Raw genomic sequence first — 24,099 nt, forward strand, 5'->3', positions numbered from 1 at the left:
AAAATATTTGTTATATGAGCAGGACATTGGGCCTAATAAGGTCAAGAACCACTAGATACAATGGCAATGGCAGGATTGAACCTCCTTGGAGCTTATGAGGTCAACATTTTGCCTTCACAGGTATGCCTTTTCTAACATGGGGATAACCTGGAAAGCTTGTGTTGCATGTGGTGGCTAAGGAGAATAGGAATATAAGGAGTGATTATTGTTAGTCTTGGTAGTTTCTATAGGGAATGTGAATATAAATACAAATTATAAACTTACAGGGTTGATATTTCAGCAAGTTTGCAATGGGGATCTGGTAGTATTGGGAAAAGAGAGAGACTATTGACAGGAGCACCACAAGCTCTCTGGGTTTCTTATACAGACCTTTTAAGGGCAGTAAAGAGGTAGAGAAAAAGGGCTACAAAAATTATATCTAATGTCTCTTCTGTTGTTTTGCTCATGCTTTATACTTTTCAGACTTTCCTAGTACTGTCTGCTTATTGTTCTTTGTTTATTATCCATCCAGCTAGCTAGCTAGATGATTTTGCTGTTACCTTTTCCAGCAATAGTCTCAATACAAAATATTTTTTAAATTGACGTATCCACTTTTTAAGCTATTTTTGTGTTACATGACTGGAACCATGTTTTGAAGGCAAGTCTTAAAAAATCTTTTAAAAATAGCATGTAGGTGGTATACTTTCACAGTCTCTACATATCAAGGGTATCTGTTTTCTTTACTTAAAAAGACAACTTAGTACACATAAAATTCTTAAGATACAAATTTAAAAATACACACATTAAGATGTATTTACATGCATCTCCATTGACTTAAGATATGTATTTGGGGAAAAGATATGTGTTTGATGGATACTTCTGATTTTATTTAACCTTAGAATTTAACGTTTTGTATAAGATGGGCCAGGATGCTTTTGATGAGATTGTCTCGAATGTTCTCAATATTTTTGATATATTTTTGCTTCAGAAAAATGTATTTGAATTATCTTTTATTGTTCTTTTCCTGTTGCTCAGAAAGTCTTCTTTAAACCAATCTATAATGCTTAAGTTGAATTTTCATTTTCTGTTTTTCTCATATCTTATGTTTTACCTCTCTTTTTTTTTAGACAGAGTCTCACTCTGTCACTAAGGCTGGAGTACAGTGGCAACATCTGAGTTCACTGCAACTTCCACCTCCTGGGTTCAAGTGATTCTAATGCCTCAGTCTCCTGAGTAGCTGAGGTTACAGATGTGCACCACCACACCTGGGTAATTTTTGTATTTTTAGTAGAAATGGGGTTTCACCATGTTGGCCAGGCTGGTCTCGAACTCCTGGCCTCATGTGATCCACTGCCTGGGCCTCCCAAAATGCTGGGATTACAGGCGTGAGCCACTGTGTCCAGTCAGATCATAAATTTTATCTTTTGAACTTTTCTACATTCTGGAACAGCTCCTCAGATCTCATCCTGTTACTCTCCATGTCAATTTTAATTTGTATGTCTCTGATACAGATTTTAAAATTCTGTCATTATGGTTTTGTTTTCCTTGTCCTTCTTCTTTATTTTTTCTTTATTGTTATTCTTCTTTATTTCCCTTGCATAACTTTATTTCTCATGCTCTTTTCCATTTTTCTCAGCCTTGAGAATTTCTGCCACTATTTAATAAGAAGCTTCATTGTTTTCATTGGTAACAATCAACAACTTTTCCAAGTTTTCTTTTGAATCCTAAGATAATTATTTCCTGGGGATTGCATTTTATCTGAAGTTTGATGATATTTTAACTTCTTTGTTTGGGAGCATTTTTCTTTGCTCTTTATCTTTTTCTGTTGTGTCTTTGGATTTTCCTTACTGCCAAGGTGGTGCTCTCTGGATCCCTCTTTTAGATATAAAAAGGCATACATGTAAATAGTTTCTATTTTAATTCCTAATGTCTGGAAAGCTTTCATTTACTACTTGAAATCATTTTGTACACGTTTCCTAGTGCTGTGACACCACGAAAGATACAATAGATGAAAGTCTTATTTCCTCAAAACTCACCACTTACAGAGCAACCTCTTGGGTGGCAGGCAGTACGCCACTTCAGTTACAGCATACTTCTTGCACACTCGTTTTCTGGAAAGAGAGAGAGATGCACAGATGATGAACAGCCCTCTAACTACCCACAAAAACCTTCATCATGCAATAGAAGCAAGGCTGCCAAGTTTTCTATTTTGAACAGTCCTTTTTTCTTTTTCTTATTTCAGAGTCAGACAGTGGCCCAGAGATGATGAAAAGTACATTTATATGGCCAGGTTTTCTCTATTCTTGATATAAAATATGAATGGCCCACCGAGTGGATATTTCATTTCTATCCAATCAACCAGAATTAGTAAAATTCTACCACATTTTGACAATAACTTTAATGTCACTCAATGCTATATCACTCAATTTGTCAATGAAATTTTCAATGTAGTAAATTTGCATTTTTTGTTTTTATAGGAAAAGTGTTAAAGCAGTGAATACAGGATATTATTGCACAAATGCCAGCAGTCATGAGGGTCTGGGTACAGGCTGTGGCTGTATACCTTTTGTTGTTGAAGATGGGAGATAGTGATTTAGATTTTCACATGTAAACTTTGAGGTCTTCTGAGAACCAGCTAAAAGATTAAGCAGTTTGATCTATGTGACTATACCAGAGGAAATGCTGACATTGGAGTTGTGGAGTTAGAAGTTTTGGTGCGTATGTGACCTTTAAATCTCTAGGGCTAAGTACAAAAAGCCCGTGATATACAAATCTTTAATTTATCAAGAAGAAATTGGAAACAGAAGCAAGAATAAGTTGTACGAAATAATCTAAGATAAAAAGGTATCTTCAGAAAGAACATATTTTCAATAAAGTTAAGAACTGAAGAGAGGTTAAACAGGATGAACCCAAGAGGGCTGACCTTTTCAAAATCTCAGTAATGTTTTAGAGATGAGTATAAGAGGAGAGGTGGATTCTAAGCCCATAAATCCATAATGCAGTGAACTGATGAGTGAACGAAAAGTGAGGCCATGACTGTTAAATACAATTGCAAAAAATATGTCTTTGATGGAGGAGGACAAATAGGGTAGAAGTTTGCAGGGGAAGGATTGTCAAGAGGCTTTTTTAAAAACATAAAAATACCCTCACAGTTCATAAAATTGAATTCACCCAAAAGATTGAAAAGTAAAAGAATTGAGTCTATTGTTCTTAAAGTCTGTTTTTCCTATTAAAGGAAACAAAGCCTTTGGCAGAATTAATTTGTTGTATTGCAGTGTTTCTGTTATTTAACAATTTAAGTTAAGAGATGTATAGCTGCGGAAATGTATAGTTGGCAAAACAGTGAAGTGGTTTGGAGCGTGGACTCAGGAGTTAGAGGGCCTGCATCTGCATCCTGGATCGGCCACACACTAGCTGTGTGCACACATCTTTCCACCACAAAACTCTGCTAAGCTATCTGCATTTGAAGGTACATACATTGCATTTCTTCCTGTGGCAATGCATGAACTCTTCTTCCTGCATGATCATCTCCCCCTCACCTTCTTCTCTTTACTAGATTATTCATATCAGTGGACAAATATGTTATAAAATCTCCCGTCTACTGAACATAACAAAATGTGACCCCTGTCACAGCACCATTTTTCTGCTTTCTTATGCAAAATCCTCAGAGTGGTGTCTGTTCTTGCTACTAACATTTCTGTCTCCTGTGTTCTCTCATGAACTTAGCCCTACATGGCTTTGCCTCCACCTCTCTACCCAAATTGATTTTCATCTTTTTATTTGTGAAAAAATATAAGGACTCAAACAGAGTAAATTACTCTTTTAAGAGAGGAAGATTCTCTGGGTTAGCAAAATGTATTTATTGCTTTAAAAAATACATATAGGGCCAGGCACGGTGGCTCATGCCTGTAATCCCAGCAATTTGGGACGCCAAGGCGGGCAGATCACCTGAGGTCAGGACCAGCCTGGCCAACATAGCGAAACCCCAGCACTACTAAAAATACAAAAATTAGCTGGGCATGGTGGTGCACGTGTGTAATCTCAGTTACTTGGGAGACTGAGGCAGGAGAATGGCTTGAACACAGGACATGGAGGTTGCAGTGAGCTGAGATCACACCACTGTACTCGAGCCTGAGCGAAAGAGCAAGATTCCATCTCAAACAACAAAAACAAACAAAAAATATAAATTAAAAGCAATAGAACCTTGCTCACAAGAATGCAAAATAATATGGCTGTCTTGGAAAACAATTTGGCGCTTTCTTACAAAATTATACATATACTCGCCATGTGACCCAGTAATTGCACTTATAGGTATTAAGAAAAATGAAAACACATGTGGCAGACAGAAGCCACAGTGTCTGCTCCATGAACTTCACCACTGGAATTCATGCATTTATAGAACTCTCTTTCCTTGAGTGAAGGCAGACCCCATGACTGGCTTCTAACTAATAGAACACAGCAAAGGTGACAGGATGTCAATCACTTGTGATTGCATAACATTATCTAAAGCTCCACCCTATTTCTACCCGACTCATGCTAGAGACTCTCCTTGCTGGCATGATGAAGTAAATCGCCATTTTAGAGAGGCATATTATGTAGCAAGGAACTTCAGGTTCCGCTTCTTGGGATCCAAAGGCAGCCTTTTGTTATTGAACAGCAAGAGGTCAGGGCCCTCTATTTCAAAACTGCAAAGAAATACTGCTACTCCTTGAGTAAGCTTGGAAACAGATTCTTCCCTAGTTGGGCCTAGCAATGAGTACCCAGTTTTGCCTAACACCTTGACTATAGCATAGCAGGGGACCCCCAGCTAAGTCGTGCCTGGATTCCTGACCCAGAGAAATTGTGAAATAATAATTGGGTGCTTTTACAACTTATACATTTGTGGTAATTTGTTATAGAGCAATCAAAAATGAATGTAACATATACCACTCCAAAACTGACAAGTAAATATTTGTATCAGCATTTGTCTTAAAAGTCAAACCTAGAAATAGTACAAATATTTTAAATCTAATGAATAGATAAATAAATTGTGGTATATCCATTCAGTGGAACACTACCCAACAAAAAAACAGAAACAGACTACTAAAATACAGAACAACATGGAGAATCTCCATGATATCATGCTCATCATAAGAAGCCAGACATAAAGGAGTACCTGAGGTATGAGTTTGTTTGTGTGTAATTCCAGAGAAGGCCAAAATATAGTGACAGAATGAAGATCAGTGATTGACTGAGGCTAGGGGTGAAGGTAGGGAATTGAATGCAAAAGGGAACAGTAGAATGTTTGAGGGTTGATGAAAATATTCTGTATCAGCACTGTCCAATAGAATATTTTGTGTACATATTCCATAATCTTCTCTGTCCTATCTGGAAACCACTAGTCACATAATGGCTATTGAGCATTTGACATGTAACTAGTTAAAATAAGGAAATGAATTTTTAATTTTAACTAATTTTAATTAACTTTCTATATGCACATGGGACAATATGGTGCTGTATCATTTGATTGTGTATGGTTACGTAACTGCACACATTTGCCAAAACTCACTGAACTACATACTGAAAATGAGTGAATCTTGTTGTATGCAAATTATACTTCAATTAAGCTGTTTAAAAAATAACAATGGAAACAACAGAAATATTTAGTAGTTATAATAATTACATCAGCTTCCTCTTTTCCCTTTTCCTAACCTCTTTGCTTCTGTATTCATTTCCTAGGGCTGTCATAGTGAAAAATGACAAACCTGGGGTCTTAAAACAACAGAAACTTTTTCTCTTACAGTTCAGGAGGCTAGAAGTCTGAACTTAAATTGTCAACGGATCAGTGCCTTCTGGAACCTCTGTTCCAGAGGGAGAATATGCTCCCTGCCTCTCTTTGGCTTCCATTGTTGCCGGTAATCCTTGGGGTTCTTTTGACAGTAGCTTCGTCACTCTGATGTCTGCCTCCATCTTCATGCAGAGATTATCAAAGATAATCACTGATAATAGAACAAATTGAATTCATGTGTCACCTAACAGAATGCAGCAAGAGCAAAACTGCACTTTTCTGTGATTCTCCTGCCAAAGATACAAAACCTGAATATAATTATGTGAAAACATCAGACAAAGCCCCAAATAACTGGCTTATAATTTTGTTGAATGTTGATGTCATGAAGTCAAGAAAAGACAGGAACTCTTTGATACTCAAAGAAACTAAAAATACAAAAAAAGAAATGTGTTACGTGAAACTGAGTTTGATCTTTTGTCATTTTAAAAAACATTATTTTAAGATCTGATAAAATTGTAATGGGTTCTGAAGATTAGGTGATAGTAATATAATAATGTTAACTTCATGATTCTGAAGGTTTTATTGTGGTTATAGTGGGCAAATGTTCTTTCGAGAGGAAATACACACTAAAGAATACAGGAGTGATGAGGCATCGTATCAGCAAAATACTCTTAAATGATTCAGGAAGAAAAAAGTTATTTGTACCATACTTGCAACTTTTGTATTCAAGATTGTTTCAAAATAAACCAAATTTTGATTATTTCATAACTTACTTTATTATTTGCAAGTTGTACTTATAATTTTTGTGTTCAAGACTATTTCAAAAGAAACCAAATAAGTTATGAATATAAGATAGGCCATATATTGTGTGTTGAATAATATCATAAAATACATGGGAAAACTGCTAGAAATATATGTTTCAAATACTGTATTTTTTAAAAAATTATTATTATACTTTAAGTTCTAGGGTACATGTGCATAACGTGCAGGTTTGTTACATATGTATACTTGTGCCATGTTGGTGTGCTGCACCCATCAACTCGTCAGCACCCATCAACTCGTCATTTACATCAGGTATAACTCCCAGTGCAATCCCTCCCCCCTCCCCCCTCCCATGATAGGCCCTGGTGTGTGATGTTCCCCTTCCCGAGTCCAAGTGATCTCATTGTTCAGTTCCCACCTATGAGTGAGAACATGCAGTGTTTGGTTTTCTGTTCTTGTGATAGTTTGCTAAGAATGATGGTTTCCAGCTGCATCCATGTCCCTACAAAGGACACAAACTCATCCTTTTTTATGGCTGCATAGTATTCCATGGTGTATATGTGCCACATTTTCTTAATCCAATCTGTCACTGATGGACATTTTGGTTGATTCCAAGTCTTTGCTATTGTGAATAGTGCCGCAGTAAACATACATGTGCATGTGTCTTTATAGCAGCATGATTTATAAAAAATATTGTATTTTTTAAACAAATTAGAGCTCTATCAGACTTTAACAAAAAAGACCAAAATATAAAGACATAAAGATGTATATTATTAAGCAGGAGTAGTAATACTATATTAAGTCATGTAAGTAATAAAAAATAAGATTTTGTAAGAATTAACAAAATATTATAAAAATTATTCATATATTACTTTGCATAAAAATTCCAGATGAATCCCAAAATGGTGACATTATAGCAGCCACATTCTTTCAAGCAATGCAATGCAACTAGAAATAATTTAAAGATATTTTGAAAAACATAAAAGGTGACAAATATTTCAAAGGTTGAAAAGAAATGCTAAATAAAAATGGATGAATCACATTAGAACTGTAATTATAGTGTATGTAGTAAATAATAACAGTGAGAATATGAAATATCAAAAGGTATAATAAATAGCCAAAATATACTTAGGTCAAATTCATGGTCAAACATTTACTTTCTTCAATGTAAATCTAATAAATGAGTTAAGCTTTCAGCACTAGAAGCACAATAATAACAATAAAAATCTCTTAGGAAAACAATAAGTAAATCAAGTAGAGATGAAGATAGAAACTAATTAAAAACATATAATGACTAATAATGAGTATATACAAGAAATGTCCTTGAAAAATAAAGTAGCAATTTATTAAATTTAACAAAGAAAAAAGGACCAAAATTAGGAATTAAACAATGGATAGAACAAGATTTAGAGAATATGGGACCCAGATAAAGGATTTTCATGTTTTAAAGTATTCGTTTTGAAAATATTAAATTTCTGATTTGCTGGTTCAAGATTTTAAAATTTGAATAGATGGAGAACAATATAAGCATGTTAAAAGTTATCAATAAATTCACTAAAAAAAAAACTAAGCACAGTTGGATACATAAGAGAAGTTTTTAACATTTTTAAGAGATAATTTATTGATATAAAAAGTTAATTGGAACTAAAAATGGAACAAAAAATAGAAAGAAATATTTTTTTCAGTATGTTGTTATAAATTCAAATATCAAATCTATACAAAAATTACATACACACAAATAACATAAAATATTAATAAGCATACTTACATATGATTTAAAATTATAAACCACAAATAAAAATCATCGAAATAAAGGAAGAACACTTCAATATTTTATATTACAACTATAACATGAATAGGTTAGAAAAGATAATAATATCAAAAGTTACTATAATACTATTTGATAATATTTGAGGAAAAGCTTGTTACCCACTTTTGATATTTTCATTCATTTGAAGAGAATTCAGTTAATATGATTTTTGGATTCTCTTATTTTCATTCTCTCCACCTAAGGAAAGGATGAGGAGTTTCTCTGGTGAATCTGGGAAGAATAACGTTGGCGTGCCTAGCTCAAATCTGGCTTACATCTTCTTGAGACTGGGCCTATTTGAATGCAAAATTGTTCAGAAAATTCTTGCCAATGCAATAATCCGAGAGTGAGAAAGAAGGTAAAAGTATTAGAGAAAAGCACAATATTACTCTCACTATCAAACAATTTCTCCTAATATTCATGGTACACTTATATTTTTATATTATATGTTATGTTTATATAGTACAAATACATTAATTTATATGCTTACTATGATATGTACGAAAACTTACCAAAAATAAAAACAACCAAAAGAAAAGTACCTTCCACCAGCAAGAATAGTAAAAAATAGGATACAGATGCTGTAAAATCAACAACTTCAATATGGAGAATTCATAAATATTCAGAATATGAAAAGAAAAATTTCATGCACACTAGAAACAAACTTCATAAAGCAGCTAGAAAATAGAATAACAAGAAATACTTGAGATCACATAAAGAAAACCACAAAAAATTATTATGAAAGACTAAATTTGATTTTTAACGGAAAGACTGAATACCAGAAGTATGCTAATTGTTTCCATATTGAATTTTAAGTTTAATAAAAATCTCAATGCGTTTTGAAAAATGAAACAACATAGTTATAAAGCTTTCTACTGGGAAAATTCATAGGTGGGAACAGTGAAGAAAAAGAAGTTATTGTAAAAAAAAAAAAGATTCCTATCAGTGAATGGTAAGAAAAAGAGTGACCTGCTAACGGACCACCAGGAACCAAAGGAAAAGCCAGTGAGCCAGAAAAGAAAACCCAAAACACAGATCCCAGTAGACAGAACAGATCTCAGCATGTGTTGACAAAGCACAGCCAGCTATGGGGGAAAGGAGAAATGGCTCAACAACAATATTGGAACTTGACTATTTTGAAGAAAAAAAGTATACTATATATCACCTTCTCCCTGACCATAAAATAAACCTCCAATGAATTTCATTTCTAAATGAAACCATAAAAGTCAAATTAACTCTTAGTTGAATATAGCTAGTTACATAAAAATGGCCAGGGAAACCAACAGAATAAATATAAATACTCCATGAAGATGTGGGAAACAGAAATTCAACCAGCTGGGAATCAAACATTTGCAAATTACAACAAACACTATTTTTGCACATCAAATTCACAAAGATATTTTGAATACGATATATAAAAATAAAAGCTGAAGTTATAAATAGATACAATCCTTCAGGAAAATAGTTTTTGAATGTATACCAAGACCCTTAAAGAGTGTGTATTTTTGAGCCAGAAATTCTGTACACAAGATGAATTCAATTATTTATTTAAATGAAGTTCACAATACTATCTATAAGAACATTTTAAAAAATGAAAATGACCTAAATATCCTGTAATGAAGTATAGTTCAATTATGATATGTCCAAAAATGGAACTCTATGCTGTTATAAAAAATTACGTTTGAAAAACACATAATGATACAGGAAAAATATATGCAGGGAAGCAGAAACTCAGTTTAATAAAAGACTATTTTATGTATTCATTTCCTCTCTATTAAAAATATTATAATTATTTAATTAAAGTGATTAAAGCCATCCTACATTGTTATGCAAATATTAACAGGTTTAGGTTCAGGTAAAAGTCAGGCAAAATGTCAAAAATACAAATTATTATCGGAGTTTGAGGAAACCACCATTTAAAAAGTTTTAAATTTTAAATGAAACATATAAAAGACAGAAAAATTGTAAAATATTCCATAATCAAGGAATGTCACAGATTTATCAATGACCCACACTTAGGCCAGGGTTTGAATAATACTGTCTGGTAGACCCAGGAATGAGAACCCTTATGCGTTACGGTTTCAATATTTACAGTATCGCGCTGTAAATTTGCCAGGCTCACTCCATTGCCCATACTGCTTCCCCATGGACACTAGCTCTGTCACCCAGATACCTCTAGTGATTCTGTGCTTCCCTTTCTTGAGGAACAGTTCTTTTATGGTGCCACTTTTTCCCCCATGCTTCATTTGAGGATACAAGTTCAAGGAAGAGCTACATCTGAGTGCCTGGGGATCTTGGTTTCTTTCATGGGGTCAGACATGTCTGTAAATGTTACTCACACACTAGAATCACACGAGTCTTTCCTATGGTTGACTGAATTCATCCTTCCTAAAAATTACAGACCTTATCCCTCCAATAACATTTTAGAGATGAAGCACAACCACATCTACTGATGATGCTTTATACCTGGAAAAAAATAAGCAAAAGCAATAATCTTTTCCACTTGTCCAACATAATTTTTATACACAGAAATAACCATATTGTGTCCACAGAAAATGTGATCATCATAGTTTTTTTTAAAGTTTTTGGTTTGAAATAATTCCAAATTTACAATGATAGTAGTTTGCAAGAAGAGTATGAATTTTTTCTTCCTGCGTCTTTCAGAGTAATTTGCCAACATCATGTCCAATCAACTCTGGCTACCTTTGTGCAGTTTTCCTCTGAGTGAGGACATGCATCTATCTAAGCCCAGGGCATCCATCAAAATAAAGTGATTAACATTAAAACAGCAAATTTTCATTTTTACAATTTCTTCTATATCTATTAGTTGGCATCATACGATAAAAAAGAGCTGTTTCTTCGCAACTATTGAATTATTTACATCACTACAGACTCATGGATTCCTGTGCTAGTTGATGGATTATAAAAATTTACAGCTATTTATTTTAATGCTCAAATTTTCCCCAGTGTGGCCAGTGGTGATCCCTTCAAGCTGGTTTTGTGTTCTTTTAACATATCTCCATCATTCCTAGTTCACTGTGTCACTTCCCAACACAACACATTCTGGGCATTTTGTATTTTCCGCACCACTACCCTGAAGCTAGCCATTTCTCCAAGAAGTTCTGATTTCTCTTAGTGGAGAACAATCTTTAGAAGCCAAGATCTGGTGCTATGTCTGTTCATTGTGATTGAAATGTCAATGCTACCAGGCCCTTTTAGTGAGCCACGCTAGAAAACACACACACACACACACACACACACACACACACACCCCTCTATGATTTTCTTCATTTTTCTGTACATATTAAAATTATATGTTCCCTCTGATGCTTCCAATTCCGATAAAGCACAGCAAGCTTATTGTATTTTTCATCTTTCTATATTTATAACTTTTTCTCTGTCAGTGAAAAACCTAACTCCCACTGTTCTAAACACATGTACCAATTTTATCAACATCACTTATGTAACCAATCTTTTGACCTCACTAGGCTACAATCCAAGATGACCACTTTCCTCACTTGGGCTTCAACCCCTGGCACTTTCCTTGTTCGAGCTCTAAACTGTGACAGGAGAGCCACCCACCGTACCTGGAAATCTACCTTCTTTGGCCTCATCAGTTGGCTTTTAGACTAAATTATTCAGAAAGAAATGAGTAAAACAGAAGAATAATGAGAAAAAGAAGGCAAGCATACAGGCAGGAAGCCCAGGCAATGTGCTGTGAACATGGGCTTCAAGTTCAAAAATTAAAATGCAAAGAATGGATCTATCTTTAAGAAATTGCACTACTAAGAGTAAAAAACATTCTTAATAAATCAATTAAAATGCCAGGGCTCACCAAATTTTGACACCATTTGATAATATGTATTTGATCTTAGTTGTATAGCCTATTGCCTTTATAATTTATAACAATAAGTATCTGCAATAACACTTTACATTTTTTATGTTTGACATTTTTGTTAAAGTGACTTAAATACATGGATAATCAGCCACAGATAAGTTAGAGATATATTTATATTAAACAAACGAGAGGATTTGCATGTGATAACTACTTCCAGCATTCTCTTAGTTTTCTCTTAGTAAATCATCCCTGTACTGTGCAAGAAATTTTTTGATTGACCTTGCCTAGCTATGAACTCACTATAAATAAATTATTGAGTCTTTCCATCTCTGTAAAGCACCAAAGAGCTCCTGGGTAAGATGCATTTTTAAAATTAAAAGAAATCAATTTCTTTTTTAGACAGATTACTAATAGCTTTCATCCATCCATTTAGGGTGTACACATCTCTACCAACAAAGGAAGTGAGAGGAAAATTGACAGAATGGTGCCAGGTCACTGCATATTTTTATGCTCAACTTGAATTAGCAATTTCAAAAACTACATTTCCTTCTCTTTTTCCTTCTTTGTTATGCATGTTACAAATACATAGTTGCAACACACATATTCCTGTGAGATAACTCCAGAGATTTTTAGAAAGACTGCTTAGAAAGTGCTTTCTAAATTAATAAGACAAAATCTCAGCTGATTTTCTGTTTTAATAATTTCCCTAAGCTTAGGAATTCCCTAAGAATTCCTCAAGAATCTTTGGCTTCCAAATAATCAGCATTATCACTTGGTAATGCTGATCACAAATAATCAGCATATCAACCTTATTACCAAATTTCTGATAGCTTAGGAACTTACTGCTGTTTAGATAAATGCACTATAAACTTACAGGCATCTATCAGTGCTTCATCTCTAAATACAATTTTAGCCTATTTCTTCTTTAAAACAGGTTTTAAAATAATGTTAGAGAAAAGTCAATATATTTTTTTCTTGTGTAGTAACAGTGCAATGAACTAAATACTTCTGTCCTCCCAAAATTCATATGCTGAAATCCTAACCTCCAAGGTGATAGTATTAGGAGGTGGAGACTTTGGGAGGAGATTAACTCAACAGGGTGGAAGTCTCATGGATGGGATTAGTGCCCATATAGAAGAGGCACCAGAAAAATCCCTAGCTCCTCCCACTATGTGAGTAGAGAGTGGAAAGTTTCTACCTATGAACCAGAAATTTGGCCGTCAGCTGACACTCTCTGCTGGTCCCTTGATCTCTGACTTAGCCTCTAGAACTGTGAGAAATAAATTTCTCTTGTTTATAAGGCACCCAGTTTATCATATTTAGTTATAGCAGCCTGAATGAACTAAAATACACACCAATACTTTTATCTTCTTGTATGTGAAAGCTACGGTGGCTCTTATCTGTAATCCCAGTACTTTGGAAGGGCCAGGTGGGCAGATCACCTGAGGTCGGGAATTCAAGACCAACCTGACCAACATGGAGGAATCCCGTCTCTATTAGCCGAGAGCGGTGGTGCATGCCTGTAATTCCAGCTACTCGGGAGGCTGAGGCAGGAGAAGAGTTTGAACCCAGGAGGTAGAGGTTGCAGTGAGCTGAGATCATGCCATTGCACTCCAGCCTGGGCAACAAGAGTGAAACTCCGACTCAGAAAACAAAAACAAACAAACAAACAAAAATCCTGAACTCTAACCACAAGCTCATCTGGTTTCAGTGTTTCAGCACTTCACTCAAGCTACTTTGATTTTTGACCACACACAAATCTCAAATCCCTTGGTCCTTCCCTTGGTATACCTCTTGTCTTACTTTCCTCCCTACCCTGTTTAGACTCCATAACTGATCATGTAAAGTAAGAATATTCCCTATCTCCCTTACCCATTTGCTCCATATACCGCAAAGAACTCCGCGTTTCCCTACCCTGATCTGTTTAAGTGCTGCAGGTAAAAGGTCACACAACCTTCAGATTGGTGCAAATACCAATGCGTGTTTTCCAACTTCCTTTGGTTTCTCAACACCTGTGTTTCATTTTATCTTATTTCTATTATATCATCTCCTGTCTTGCTAAAATATTCCAAAACTCTGAGGCTGCCGTTATCAACATTAGTAAATGTCCTTGCAAATTATTTCACTGAGAAAACAGGAGCCAGAGAGAAAACACCCTTAACTTCAAATTGTTTCCATCCTGCATATCTTATGGTTCCTCTTTCACTCCATTTTCCTCTATTCATACCTCATCTCCCTTTCTATGTCCTGATTGCATGTTTCCTGTCTTCAACACTCTGCTCTGGTTCTCACTTACAACACTTTACTACTTGTTTGCTCCTGCCCTCTGACTACAGAGATATTTAACCTCTCTTCTAACAAATAAGAAAACAAGTAATAAAACTACAATACACTTCCGTGATTAAATCCCCTCTATGGAAAACAGTATGGAGATTCCTTAAACAGCTAAAAGTAGATCTACCATTTGATCCAGCAGTCTAACTATTGGGTATCTACCCAAAGGCTAAGATGTCATTATATGAAAAAGACATTTGCACACGTATATTCATAGCAACACAGTTGACAATTGCAAAGATGTGCAACCAACCTAAGTGCCCATCAACTAATGAATGTATAAGGAAAATGTGTTTATATACACCATAGAATACTACTTAGCCATTGAAAAGGAACAAAATAATGTCTTCTGGAGCCACTTGGATGGCACTGGAGGCCATTATTCTAAGTAAAGTAACACAGAAGTGGAAAACCAAATACCCCATGTTCTCATTTATAAGTGGAAGTTAAGCTATGAATAAGCAAAGGTACACAGCATCACACAATGGACGTTAGAGACTCATAAGGGGGAGGGGAGCTAGAAATTTTTTAAAAAAACTTACACATTAGGTATAATGTATACTACATGAGTGAAGGGTGCACCAAAAATCTCATAATTACAGCAGCACAATTCACCACTATATAATTGATCCATGTAACCAAAAAAAAAAAAAAAAAGAAGAAGTGTACCCAAAAAGCTATTGAAATAAAATTTTTTCAAAAACTGTAAAAAAAAAATCCCCATCTGGACATTGATTTCTGTTTATTTTTTTCTCTGATACACTTCTTCTCTTTTTTATTAATACGTAATAGTTGAACATATTTATGAGGCATATGGTATATTTGATTATTACACATACACATGCATACAATGCATAATAATCAAATGAGGGTAATTAGGATATCCATCAGCACCTCACAATTGTATCATTTCCTTGTATAGAAACATTCCAAATCTCCTCTAGCTATTTTGAAATATACAATAAATTAGTGTTAATCATAGTCCCCATGCTATGCTATCAGACACTAGAACTTATTCCTTCTATCAAACTGTATTTTTATAGCCAATAACCAACTCCTCTTCATTTCCTCCTCCTCAGAACTCTTCCCAGCCTCTGGCAACTATCATTCAACTCACTACCTTCATGAGATCAATTTATTAGATCCCTAAAATGAGTGAGAACATGCAATGTTTGTTTTTTTGTGCCTGGTTAACTTCACTTAACATAAGGTCCTCTCATTCCATTCTTGTTGCTGACAATGATAGGGTGCCATTCTTTTATATGACAAAATAATATTTCATTGTGTATAAATACATTTTCTTTATTTATTCATCCCTTGATGGACACAGGTTGACTCCATATCTTAGCTTTTGTGAATAGTGCTGCAATAAACATAGTGCTGATATCTCTTCAGTATATTTATTTTTTATATTGTGTATATATATCTAATAGTGGAATTGCTGAATCATATGGCAATTCTATTTTTAGTTTTCTCAGGAATCTCCATACTGTCTTCCACAGTGGCACACCGTATTAGTTCGTTCTCACGCTGTTATGAAGAAATACCTGAGACTGGGTAATTTATAAAGAAAATATGTTTAATTGACTCACAGTTCTGCAGGGCCAGGGAAGTCTCAGGAAACTTACAGTCATGGCAGAAAGGGAAGCAAACATGTCGTTCTTCACATGGCAGTAGCAAGGAGAAGTGCAGAGCAAAGCGGGAGGGGAGAAGCCCCTTATAAAACCATCAGCTCCCATGAGAATTCACTCACTATCACAAGAACAGCATAAGGGTAACTGCCCCCATGATTAAATTACCTTCCACTGGGTCTCTTCCATGACACTTGGGGATTATGGAAACTACAATTCCAGATGAGGTTTGGGTGGGGATACAGCCAAACCATATCATGTACTTATTTACATACCCGCCAACAGTGTACAAGGGATTCCCTTTCTCCACATCCTTGACAGCATTTGTTATTTTCTGCATTTTAAATAACAGCCATTTTAATTAGGATGAGATATCTCATTGTGGTTTTAATTTGCATTTCTGCGATTAGTGATGTTGAGCATTTTTTCATATAACCTTGGCCGTTTATATGTCTTCTTGTGAGAAATATCTATTCAGATTATTTGCCCATATTAATCTCTTGTATGAATAGTTTGCAAATATTTTTTCTATTCTATAAGTTGTCTCTTCACTTTATTGTTTTCTTTGCTGTGCAGAAGCTTTTAACTTGATATAATCTCATTTGTCTATTTTTGCTTTTTTGTCGCCATTGCTTTTGAGGTCTTGCACAAAAAATTTTTGCCCAGGCCAATGTCCTGAAGTACTTTCCTAATGTTTTCTCTAGTAGTTTCACAGTTTCAGGTTTTACATTTAAGGTTTTAATCCATTTTGGTTTGGTTTTCATATATGGTGAAAAATAGGTTATAGTTTCATTCTTCTACATATATAAATATCCAGTTTTCCCACCACTTATTGAAGGATTCGTTCTAGTGCCTTTATAAAAAATAAGTGGGCTATAAATCCACGGATTAATTTCTGGGTCTGTATTCTGTTCCATTGTTCTATGTGCCTGTTTTCATGCCAGTACCATGCTGTTTTGGTTACTACACCTTTGTAGTGTATTTTGAAGTCAGATAGGGTGAAGCCTCCAGCTTTTTTGTTGTTGTTCAGGACTGTGTTGGCTGTCTAGAATCATTTGCTGTTTCATACAAATTTTAGGATTTTTTTCATTTTTGTGAAGAATGTAATTGGTATTTTGATAGAGATTGTTTTGACAACATTAATTCTTCCAATCCATAACCATGAAATATCTTTTTATCTTTTTTTCTTGAAAGAAAACTCTATTTCTTCACTTCCTATTCACTTCACTGAAGTTTGAGGATCTTCCTTCATTATCTACCAAATTATTATGCAAAAAAAATGTCATCAATTTCCTGCTTATTTCCAAACCCATTGGACAAGTTTCAGCCTTCATTTACTGATAAGTTATCAAGAAAGAATACTTCCATCTTTTAATTCATGCTACTTCTGAAGCAAAAACGAATCAGTTATTTCTTTCCCTGGCCTAAAATACATATCAAATAAAGGGAAGGCTTTGTTGTTAAGATTAGGAAAGCTCAATCAAATCTCTATATTCTCTAAAGAAAATTGCTACACTACCTTACTTATTGTCTTACTTTCCATGTCAATTACAATCAGACAAATAAATAGCAGTCTTTCATTATTTTTATTAGTAGCCAAGTGGAAAAGAAAAATGATATATTTGGAGTTTTGCAACAGTGAAGTCTTGCACAGATATTTTACTGAACCTGTTTGCTCATCTACAATATGACAATAATGATGATTTCTACCTCATAGAATTGCTTAAAGGCTAAAATAAAACATTATGGTGGGCAAAAAGCTATTTTTAAATGGTTAAAAGTGCTGGAATTTGTTTGCTATAATTATTCAAGTTCTGGCAGTCTGATATGATATAGAATAATTACTTCTTAATCAAACAATGAATTTCCTGTGTATGGAAACTCCAAATACAATCATTTGTTGCCCATTCTCCACCAATTTTTTCTCTGGCCTTTAGGGGAAATTGGAAGGCTCATAGCAGCCAGACAAAGTTAGCAAAGAAAAAAGTAAGTTTCAATGAAAATTAGAGGCAAAGTCTGAATGCTTTTGCCTCTACTCTGATCTGGTTCAGTGGAATCAGAAAGATTGCTGTATAAAAATTACAGTTATTACAGTCCTTACTGTTTGCAGAAGAGGAAACCCTGGCCTGAGGAGATAAATTGACTGGCCCAAAGTTACTTTTATGGCAAATAGTTGATTTTCTATCCTCTAAACTCAGAATCTGAGAGGTTAACAACCAACTTTCATGTACAGAACAGAAAAATAAGAAGTAGACATGCCAGAAGGCACAGATAGTTAATTATTAAGTCAGAATTTCTCATCTATAAAGCAGAAATAGTATTTCTTAAAGAGGAATAAACATATCAAAGGGTTGTTAACATAATTAAATAGATTACTTAAATAAAAATACTTGAAGAAATGCCTGGTTCATAGAAGTTGCTCAATTAATGTTCCTTACCTTAATTATAGACAATTGGTGCCAGGGTTATAAATCTAACATCTAATTTACCCTGGCAAAAATAAACTTTATGTGTATTTACTAAGTAAGAAATACTACTTTCCTGTTTTGTGCCCACTGAGCACGAAAATTCATATAGTATTCAGGAAAGTATCTAAATGTGGCAAATTTATAACAATTATGAGTTCTTTACCTTGGAATTTGATGAAAAGGAATAAATGATTTATTGAAAATAAATGGACCTACAGCATGGGAGTTTTGAAAACAGTTCATAACATAAAAAACACTAATGTATAGTGATCTGAATATTCTGATATCAGCTTTTAATTGTTTTTTACTAAAGAGTTGGTAATACATTTAGTCAATGCATTTCACTAAAATAGTTATAAGCAGAACAAGAAGAAGATGAAGGGAAGAGATTTTCAGATTCACTAAGGGAAAGCATTCCAGGCAGTGCAACAGCCTTGAAGTGGGAGCATGACTGTTAGATAGAAAACAGACTGTGCCCAATGCATATAAAGGAGAAAGGCATACAAGGTCAGGGACACAGAAGGATTCTAAAACATGAAGGGCCTTGTAGGTCAAAAAGAACTTAAATTTTTACTCTGAGTGCAATATGCAGAGGAGTGACATGATTTTAGGTTTTATGGAAATCATCCTGACTCCTATGCTGAAAATAAGCTATGGAGAGTATGGGGCAAAGGGTACAAGCAGACAGCTCAGTTAGAAAACTATTACAGCAGTTCAGGCAATAGAATCTCACACACAAAATGAAAATGCTTCCAAAAATAACAGTGGAGCAGAAAAAAAAAATAAAGAATAAAGGAGAGTGTAAATATGTGAGCAAATCTAAAAGAATATTGACCTTATAAAACAACAGTAATAGAGGGGTTTAAATAAATTGAGAAATAAAATGTATGGCAGTAACATCATAAAAGGTGAGAGAGATTCTAAGGTCCTAGCGTTGTTGGTAGGTTATAAAACTATTAGTATGTTAGACTTTAAGTCAAGAAGAAGTGCTGTTTTGGGTGGTCAGTAAACAAACAGTAAAGTGATATGTAATTAATAACCTAATAGAGGAGAAAAGTAAAATAAATATTAACTCAAAGAAACCTAGAAAAAGTCTATGAAATATAGAAAACAAATAAGATAGCAAATTCATACCAAATACATTAGTAATTATCCTAGTCTACACATTCTGAATGAAAAACAAATAATCCAATTAGAAGACTTTATTAGTCTGCTAAGGCTGCCATGACAAAGCACCACAGACTAGGTGGTTTATACAACACAAATTTATTTCTCAAAGTTCTGGCAGTTAGAACTCCAAGATCAAGACACAAGCTATGAAGCGAGGCTTAGACTTAGACTTCCTCTAAGGCCTCTGTCCACAGCTGATAGACAGTTACCTTCTATGTCTTCACATGGTCTTCCCTTTGTCTGTGCCCAAATTTTCTATTTTATTACTATTTTATTATAGGCGCACAAGTCATATTGGATTACAGCCCAGCCTAATAACCTCATTTTGATTTAATTACCTTTTTAAAGACCCTATCTCCAAATACAATCACCTTTTGAGGTACTGGGGGTTAAAGCTTCAACATGAATTTTTGTAAGAGGCAATTCAGCCCATTACAAAGACAAACACCAAAAAAGCCCTCAGCTTTGTTTATGAGGTATACACCTTTAATATAAGGATATAGAAAGATCAAAAATGATATACTGTGCAAATACTAACCACAAACAAACAACAAAAAATGCTGGCCTAGATATACTTGCATCAAAGAAGAATCCAAAGCAAAAATCATTATGAAAAACAAATAAAAATGTTTCATAATGATGAAGTCATCAGTCAGCCAGAAAATTATCATATAGTTCTAATTATATTAAAATTTGAAAGCATTAAGAAAAAATAATAGACAAAACCATAATCATAAAGGAAAATGATAACATGCTTTTTATCAGTAACTGATAGAATAAGCAGACAAAAAAAAGATAAGAATATAAATCAGTTTTGACCTAACCTATATTAAACCTTTAAATACTCAAAGACTACATTACACAATCTTTTCAAGAAATCACATAAGAAAATTGGAAAGAAAAAAGTAAGTGTCAATAGATTTCCAAGAGTTAACTAAAAAGGTTGTGTTCTCTGGCTATGTTAGAATTAAGCTCAAACTCAGTATAAGTAGCTAGAAAGTAGCCAATGGTTTATAATTTAAAATGTATATCTAAATACATATGGATAAAAAAGGGAAATTTTAAAACTGAATCAAAACCTGTGGATGCAGCTAAGTCTGTGCTCAGAGGAATTTTTCTAGACTTAAATATGTATATTAGTAAAGAAGAAAAGCTTAAATGGAATGTTCTATGTATTTGTCTCAAAAATTGAAAGTATAGCAACAAATTTAGTTCAAAGAAAATGGAAGGAAATAAGAAGTAAAGTTAATGAATTATTAATAGACATGCAATAGAAATAATCAAAGTAAAAATTTGATTATTTGAAAAGACTCATAACAGTGATACACTACTGGTGAAACTAATAAAGAAAAGAGAAGTAGAACAAAGTAACCTGATACAGATGCTTCAGTTTTTAAAAATCACAAGTTATTATGTACAACTTCACATTAATATATTTTATATGTTAAATAAGATAGATAAAGTCCTCAGTTAGCCTTATTTTATTTTTTCGTTTGCTTGTTTGTTTGTTTGAGGTGGAGTTTTGCTCTTGTTGCCCAGGCCGGAGCGCAATGGCACTGCCTCAGCTCACTGGAATCTCTGCCTCCTGAGTTCAAGCGATTCTCCTGCCTCCGCCTCCCAAGCAGCTGGGATTACAGGCACCCACCACCACACCCAGCTAATTTTTGTATTTTTAGTAGAGACGGGGTTTTGCGATGTTGGTCAGGCTGGTCTTGAACTCCTGACCTCAGGTGATCCACCCGCCTCGGCCTCCCAAAGTGCTGGGATTACAATATTTTAATGTACTAACAATGACACTGCCTTTAGACTGGATAGTTTATCAGCTGTACAAATTGGAAAAATCAAATATGGGAATACAGAAGATTTTAATTTTTCTTCTCTTCTAGTTTCTTTTCCTAGACTTGTCACGTTTTCAATGATTGTTATGTCCTCTTTGCCTGCTGGGAGATGTTCATTTATTTGATAATGTGTTTTTGTTACCAAGTTTTGGATTTTGCTTTAATTAACATCTACTTAATAAATATTTGTTTATTACCTTTATGTGTCAAATGGTGTGCTAGAAGCTATAGCGCCTATTACAAACAAGATATAATCCTTTTGGACTCTCAATTCTAACTGGAGTGAAAGCAAATGGAGACAGAGGCATATGTAAATATGCTGTCGGGAGGACTTGAGAAGATTGCTCCAAAAAAAAAAAAAAAAATCAGGGAAGAATGCATGATGCTTGAAATAAGTTCTAGACGAAAAATTAGAACAATATAAAAAAATATGTTGAGAACAGAACTTTGGATTCAGGAGTGAGACCAAATCTGAAGGTCTGAAGACATATGTGCATGCAAATAAAGTTTAAGTGCATATCTTACAAGTCTCCTCCTCTCTGCTATGCTTATTAAATATTGGATTTTGCTTTACTGTTGAGCTAGGAATGGGTTTCGACTATTTACTGGTCTTTGTAGCTGGTTGGCTTCCTCCAGCCTGTGTTCTCTTTGACATCTGTGATTTTTTTTTTATTATTATTATTTGTGGCATACGGTGGAGAAGGAAACAGATTTACACTTTTGTCTTTGGCAGAAAAGTCATTTTCTTTTTTGATTTTAAACTGAAAATATTATGCAATGGTGCCTCCTATTTAAATATAATATTAAAATGTCCCTTTTATCATCCTTGACCCTACACTTTCATGCCACTCAGGTTTACTTAACAGTGACTATCACTTGAGGTGCACAAGAAGAATTCAGACTTTTCATCTTTTTCTCCAGAGAAATTTCTTAGCTCACAGCTTTATACATTCATTCAGTGAAGCATCTATTGACTTTCTTTTACGTGACAAACAGGACATCACAAATGTGAGTAAAACAGTCTTTTACCTCGAAGAACTGCATCCGTGGTCTTGCGATCCTCACACTGTCTTCTCTACCTTCAGGAATTAGTTGTATCTAGAAAAAGTTCCCAGGCAATTTAGCTAATGTATAAAGCCAAGGTGGTTTTAGAGTATTTGCAATGTACAGAAAGGGTGTCAAGTTTCATAGAAACTATTAAAGAAGCAAAACTCACAGGTTTGATGCCTTGACACTGCTACTGTTAGGAAGTCTAGAGACTGAAAATGAAATTCTGTCATTGCACTTATTATGATATTAATGTCTAAGACCCATGTTGACAAGTGGGCAGAACACATTTATGTTATACAACCCTTTTCTGTAATGTAATTGATCTTTCAAAATTTAATACATTGGCCTTGGGTTGCTACTCAGAAAAATTACCCTAAAACTTACATTCTCCTGCCAAATGTAAGACCTTCCAGGTAACCTAATGATATCATAGAGATTGACAGTACTATTGCGCACATATGAAAGAGTATGAATGAAAGAAAAATCTGCCTGGTTTCCTCATATCATCTTTTACAGGAAATATGGAGTCTCACAGACTTTTCATTATGGGAAACCTATCTGTCATTTCTTGTCATCCTATGATAGAGTAATTCAGTCTGTAATCAAATAAGCCTGGAAGTCATTTTTATTTATGTTTCAAATGGTAAAATATGGCTGTCTTAGGGCAGAGAAGAACGAAAAATCACAAACTTCAGCTAGTGATCATTAAGAACTCTATTCTTGCGTGTATCCAATCTTTTATCCTAAGTCTTATTTTCAGAGTCTTGACTACCAGGAGACAATTCTTCTACCTTCTTCCTACTAAGTCAGCTGTGTCCTTCTTCAAATTAGCCCTATTTGGTGAGGGTCCTTATGTCCCTCTGTAAATGCCTCTAAGAAAAACTATCGCACAGTCAAAAAAGAACCCAAGACATACAGGAAAATAAAATCACATGATTTTTCAGAACCACCCTTTGTTTTTTCATCATATTTATCACTGACTTTTAGCTAAAATCTCAAAGAAAAATGAAAATTCCAATGTGATAATTAAAAATACCAATATATTTATTATTAAATTTCCTTTTTGATAGTGTTAGCAGCCTACAACCACTTGGAAAAAAAAAAAGTATTTTGGCCAAAATTCATGCCATCCAAAGAAAGAAAGATAACTAAAAGTAAACTGAGTGAGATGAGGAACAATATTACCTTGTGAAAACAACAGTCTGTTTCATTTCTTATGAACTGTAATGCAAAAAAAAGTAAACATTTGTCAAGTTTATAAAGAAATAAAATAGAAAGTTATTTCAGATAAGCCCAAAGATTTTCCCAAACAATAGATTCTATAATATTTTCAAACACTGAAGTATTTATTTAAATATTTTATCATTTTACTCTTACTGAATGCTAAATCAGTAAGATTTTCTCTTCTTATGCATATCATCAGAAAATAGAACAGCACAATGATTCATTTGG

General features: G+C 34.2%; 2 long non-coding RNA genes across 2 annotated transcripts in view; both read right to left on the reverse strand.

The window, feature by feature from the left end:
• Positions 1-2,096, reverse strand: part of LOC139362518 (uncharacterized) — a 38,482-nt gene extending 36,386 nt beyond the window's left edge. The window contains exon 1 of the long non-coding RNA XR_011621627.1: positions 2,023-2,096. This is a non-coding gene — a long non-coding RNA (uncharacterized lncRNA). The remainder of the gene's footprint in view (positions 1-2,022) is intronic.
• A 6,346-nt stretch (positions 2,097-8,442) lies between these two features.
• LOC139362519 (uncharacterized) lies at positions 8,443-23,864 on the reverse strand. The gene is made up of 3 exons (XR_011621628.1): positions 23,833-23,864; positions 22,627-22,695; positions 8,443-8,611 (listed from the first exon to the last, which is right to left on the reverse strand). It is a non-coding gene; the product is annotated as an uncharacterized lncRNA (long non-coding RNA).
• Positions 23,865-24,099: the final 235 nt, after the last annotated feature.

Source organism: Macaca nemestrina, chromosome 4, assembly GCF_043159975.1.
Source record: "Macaca nemestrina isolate mMacNem1 chromosome 4, mMacNem.hap1, whole genome shotgun sequence".
NCBI classification, from domain to species: Eukaryota; Metazoa; Chordata; class Mammalia; order Primates; family Cercopithecidae; genus Macaca; species Macaca nemestrina.